The sequence below is a fragment of the Stegostoma tigrinum genome, chromosome 26 (genome assembly GCF_030684315.1).
Source record: "Stegostoma tigrinum isolate sSteTig4 chromosome 26, sSteTig4.hap1, whole genome shotgun sequence".
NCBI classification, from domain to species: Eukaryota; Metazoa; Chordata; class Chondrichthyes; order Orectolobiformes; family Stegostomatidae; genus Stegostoma; species Stegostoma tigrinum.
In genome coordinates, this window is record NC_081379.1 from 50602192 (window position 1) to 50608191 (window position 6000).

Genomic DNA, 6000 nt, shown 5'->3' on the forward strand with positions numbered 1-6000 from the left:
CATAAATCTTATCCCTCAGAATCCTTTCTAACACCTTGCAGACGACAGACGTGAGACTTACCGGTCTATAATTGCCGGGGATTTCCCTATTTCCTTTCTTGAAGAGAGGAATTACATTTGCCTCTCTCCAGTCCTCAGGTACGACTCCAGTGGAGAGCGAGGATGCAAAGATCTTCGCAAGTGGCGAAGCAATTGCATTTCTCGCTTCCCAAAGCAGCCGAGGACAAATCTGATCCGGGCCTGGCGACTTGTCAATCTTAATGTTTGACAAAATTTTCAGTACATCAGCTTCCTCTATCTCTATCCATTCCAGCATGCACACCTGCTCTTCAAAGGTTTCATTCACTACAAAGTTCGTTTCTTTCGTAAAGACAGAAGCAAAAAACTCATTTAGGGCTTCCCCTACCTCCTCAGGCTCCACACACAAGTTCCCTATGCTATCCCAGATCGGCCCTACTCTTTCTTTGACCATTCTCTTATTCCTCACATAAGTGTAAAATGCCTTTGTGTTTTCCCGGATTCCTTCTGCCAAGCCTTTCTCGTGCCCCCTCCTGGCTCTCCTCAGACCATTTTTGAGCTCCTTCCTTGCCTGCATGTAATCCTCTCTAGCTGAACTTGACCCTAGCTTCCTCCACCTTATGTAAGCTACCTTCTTCCTTTTCACTAGAAGCTCCACCGCTCTCGTCATCCAAGGTTCCTTTATCTTACCCCTTCTTGCCTGTCTCAGAGGGACGTATTTACTCATCACTCCCAACAACTGTTCCTTAAACCATCTCCACATGTCTATAGTTCCCTTACCATGGAACAACTGCTCCCAGTCCATGCTTCCTAACTCGTGTCTAATCGCATCATAGTTTCCTCTTCCCCAATTAAATATCCTCCCATTCTGCCTAATCCTCTCCTTCTCCATAGCTATGTAGAATGTGAGAGTGTTATGGTCACTATCACCAAAATGCTCTCCCACCACAAGATCTGATACCTGCCCCAGCTCGTTTCCGAGCACCAAGTCTAGAATGGCCTCTCCCCTCGTCGGCCTGTCAACGTACTGCGTTAGGAAACCCTCCTGAACACACCTTACAAAAACAGCTCCATTCAAATCTTCTGCTCGAAGGAGGTTCCAATCAATATTAGGAAAGTTAAAGTCACCCATTACAACAACCCTACTGCGTCCACACTTTTCCAAAATCTGTCGACCTATGCTTTCTACAATCTCCCTGCTGCTATTGGGGGGCCTGTAGTAAACCCCTAACGAGGTGACTACTCCCTTGCTGTTCCTAATTTCCACCCATACTGACTCAGTAGGCAGATCTTCCTCGACAAAGGAAGCTTCTGTAGCTGTGATACCCTCTCTGATTAGTAGTGCTACACCCCCTCCTCTTTTTCCCCCCTCCCTATTCTTTTTAAATGTTCTAAACCCTGGAACATCCAGCAACCATTCCTGCCCATGAGGAACCCATGTCTCTGTTATGGCCACAACATCATAGCACCAGGTACTGATCCATTAATTGGTCACTTGGTTCAAAAGAAGGTTGATATTGATGTGGCCGTGTGATCACAGATCCAATCTACAACAAAATTGGCTCGACTCCACCCTTAACATTGCACAAGATGGCACAGTAGCTCAGGGGTGGTACCGTAGCTCAGTGGCTAGCAGTACCACCTCACAGTGCCAGGGACCTGGGTTCAATTCCTCCCTCGGGCAACTGTCTGTGTTGAGTTTGCACGTTTTCCCCATGTCTGTGTGGGTTTCTGACACGTGCTCTGGTTTCCTCCCACAGTCCAAAGATGTGCAAGTTGGGTGAGTTGGCCATGCTAAATTGCCCATAGAGTGCAGGCCACATGCATAAGCTATACAAAATACAGCATCACAGGGGGAGGGATGGTGGGATGCTCTTCAGAGCCTCAGTGTGGGCTCAGTGGGCCAAATGGTCTGTTTCCATACTGCAGAGATTCTATGATGTAAAGACTGAGAATCTATGTCTTGGTACGCTAATAGGTTAAAATAACAACTTCAGAGAAGCAGCTGGTTCGATTACCACTGATTGTAGTAAAAGGTTCAAGCCCAAGCTCAACAGGGAAAAATTGGTTGAGAAAGATTCACCAAGATTGGCTCAACAGTTTTTGATTAGAAAATGGCTGCCTGACTGAAGTCCTAATTAAACACCCAGTCATTTTTCAGGAAAGTCTAGGGACTTTCAAAGGAGCCAAAGCCACCTTGCATGTTGACAGGAAGCAGTTCTGTGATTCTGCAAGGCCCATCCAGTGCCAAGTGCCTTATGGGCAAAAGTACAAGAAGAAATCAGAAGGCTGGGAAGCGAAGGAATCATTAAACCAGCCCAGTTAGTGGGATGGCCAGCATCAGTCATACCAATTGTGAAGCCCAACAGTTAGGTTCGCCTTTGTGTGGATTTTAAACAAACACTAAACTGCTTTTCATAGTTGGATAAATACCCAGTTCCTCACATAGAGGATTTATATGCAAAGCTGGCAGGGTGTTCCTCTGTACAAAGTTGGAAATGAGCCATGAGTCAATTGCACAGGTGAGGATTCCCAGAAGTCCCCACAGGGTTTGAACATATGAGACTGTCATTTGGGGGTGTCTTCAACCCGTGCATTTTTTTTTAGTAGACAATGGAGAACATTTTACAAGGTCTACCCCAGGTTGCTATTTATCCAGATGGCATGCTAATAACAGAGAAGACCAAGAAGGAGCAGTTGGTCATTTTCCTTAGATGATTCTCCACAAGTCCAAGATGGCAACAGAGTTGGATGCATAGCCAGAGCTTGTCCACTCTGACTGTTCTTTCTCTTTTCTGTCTTTTCCTCTTTGTGTTCATAGATCCATAGACTCCCTACAGTGTGGAAACAGGCCCTTTGGCCCAACAAGTCCACACCAACCTTCAGATCATCCCACCCAGATCCATTCCCCAAACCCATGTAATCTACACATCCCTGAACACTACTGACAATTTACCGTCACCAATCCAACTAGCCTGCACATCTTTCAGGTGTGGAAGGAAACCAGAGCACCTGGAGGTAACTCACTCAGACATGGGGAGAATGTGCAAACTCCAGACAGTTGCCTGAGGGGGAATTGAACCCAGGCCCCTGGCACTGTAAGGCAGCAGTACTAACCACTGACCTACAGTGCCGCCCTCTCTTTTCCTCTTCTCCCCTGGTGTCCGATGACTCCCATGTCCGATGACTCATGGCCTTGACACACTCACGACAAGGGGTTCACCTGGCCTGGTGTAGCGGTCTCCTGGCTTGCTGTAGTGGGCCCCTATGTTGGCCTCCCAGCATGGTATAGCAGCCTCCCAGCTTGGTATAGCGGCTTCCTGGCCTGGTGTCCCATGGTGGTCTCTCAGCATCACGTGGCAGCCCCCATTGATCTTCTCGGCACTGTGTGGGGGTCTTCTAATAGTAAGTGGCAATCTCTTGACCTGGCATGGCCTCGGCCTGGTCTCCCAGTCTCAAAGTGAGTTCAGAATGATCTCCCAGCCTCATGAACTTCACGTGATGTGGAGCCAACGCCTGGTGCAGACTGGAGGCTAGGAGCCAGTGTAGACTGGGTTGGAAGACCATTATTCTGAACTTCTATTTCTGCAATGCTGGACATTTTATTTCACTATTTTCTAAGATCTTGAAACTAAAGGAGCTGTACCTAGGTACCTTTGTTTGTAAGATGATACTGTTAGTAGTAATGCAAAAATCTTTCACTTAATCATTTGAGTGCCTACGACAATAAAGCTAATTCAATTAGCTTTACACCTAGGTGGGCATAAGCCTGAGAAGGGAAAAATGAGTGTTTCAGACACCCAAGTGAACAATTTAGGCTAATGAGTTGACAATACTGGGTCACACCCATTAGAAGATAAGGTGAGGGTGATCAAAGGTGCTCTGGCTCCCATGTCTGTTCTGGAGCTTAGGTCTTTCCTTGGGGTAATGAATTATTACAGAAAGTTCATAAATAACCTGATGTGGATGCATCAACCAACCTCCCAGTGGTATATAAAGCACTGGTGGTACTGCTACTGGAAGAGTTGTAATGGTTTTAAAGTTTTTGGACACATTTCCAGTCACAGCTGACAATATCAGAGTTAGACATGGAAAGATCCAGTCCTGGAAAAACTGAAACAGCTGGTGGTGATGGGGGAAAGAAAAGGGCTGTTACAACGTGTTGGGACCCGGAGAGACCAAATCAGAGAAGAGGATAGCTTATTATTATGGGGACCAACAGTGATTGTCCTGACTGAACTCCACCAGGGTCATCCAGAAGTTTCCAAAATGAAGATGTCTAGAAGGTATGTCTGATGGCCAGGTGTGGATGTAGACATATCAGTTTAAATCTGAGCTTTCCCGATCTTGGCTGCTGTGTGTGTATGTGTGAGAGAGAGAGCCGGACACAAGACCGACTAAGCAAGGGAAACAGTTTACTTCAGGGGATGAAGTTTGGTATAGGAACCATGGGAATGGCCCTTCATGACTAAGGGGCATGGTAAGTGCAAGTTCAGGTCCAGTGATGCAAAGTCTGGGTAAGTGCGACTGTCCTGAACAAGTATGAGGGCTATATGAAAGCTGCAAACTTGCAAATAGTGTGGGAGCAAAACATGCCCAGTTCCCTGACACCCTTTCTGACATTTCCATAACCTAGAAGTTCTCCCTCTCCATTAAGTATTGCTGATGGCTTGGAATCTGAGATGGACATGGCAGCCATTGCCATTTTGACGCCTTTGCTGCCTGAAGAAGATAATGAATTTCTTCCAAGACACTCTGGGCACAAGAGGTGAGTTACAGTGCATTACATGCCACCTGTATCAGAGGCAGAGTTGGAGGAACCTGACCCAGCTACAAAAAAAAAATGCCTATGTCTTTGGACTCCGGCAGCTAGGGTTAGGGGAGATATTGTAATTGTCCAGCCAGATGGACCTCATAGAATATGAGCTCCTGATTGGGTCTGTAATTCTGGTCCAATCAGTGAACGCTGGCTGATAGATAAGAATAGGAGTGTTCAGTCTAAGAACTGGCTCTGAGGGATCTGGATCAGTGTCAAGGATTGTCCACGTACAAATAAAGGGTGACTTAGTGATGGGATATTGGTTTCAGCGGAGTTATTTCACAAGTGGGGCAGAGGCTCAGGAGAAAATATAAATCAAGGTGAAACTTGAGCCCACAATTACCCCAGGCAGCAGAGCTAGTAAGGGAAGCAGCTCAGAGCCAAGGTGGAATTTTAAATCAAGACTGAGGCTTGAGGTCTACAGTTACTTATGAGAATATCACCAGAAACTGTGAGAAACTCAGTAACAAAACTGAGTGACATCATAGGAAAACCACAGTAACTGCTAATTTGTACATCTATTCTAAATTAGTTTCAAAATAGTAGGATAGAAATAATTTACAGATTAGAAATCTGAAGACTGATAGGAATTTTTTGGAAAAATTAATTTGAAAATTAATTAACTAAAATAGAGTTCCAGAGCCATATGGTGTGTTGTACTTGCATGATATGGGAGCTGGGGGGACCCATGTGGTTCACAGCAATCACTGCTGTAGCAGTGTGGTAGCAAGTATTGGTTGCTTGAGGAACTGCAACTCAGAGTCAATGAGCCGAAGTCTGAGTTTCAGATACTGTGACACATATGGAGGATCAGAGTTACCTGGACGCTGTGTTTCAGGAGGCAGCCACACCCTGTAGGTTAAGTACTTCAAATTTGGCTAGTGACCAGGAACGGGAGGGTGTGACTACAGTGAGGCAGGTGGAGGGATCCTGAATTTAGCATTAGAGGTGCCTCAATTCTTAACCTTGTCTAACAGAGTGTATGAGGTACATGCTCACTGTATGGATGAAGAAAGAGTCTGCAGGGAGAATGGATAAAACTGACCACTACACCCTTATAAAGGAGGCCATTCAAGTGGGGGAGGGGGGGACAAGTAAAAGAAAACAGGTCATGGTAGGGCATTCTATAATTAGGATGACCGATTCCATCCCTTGTGAGCAGG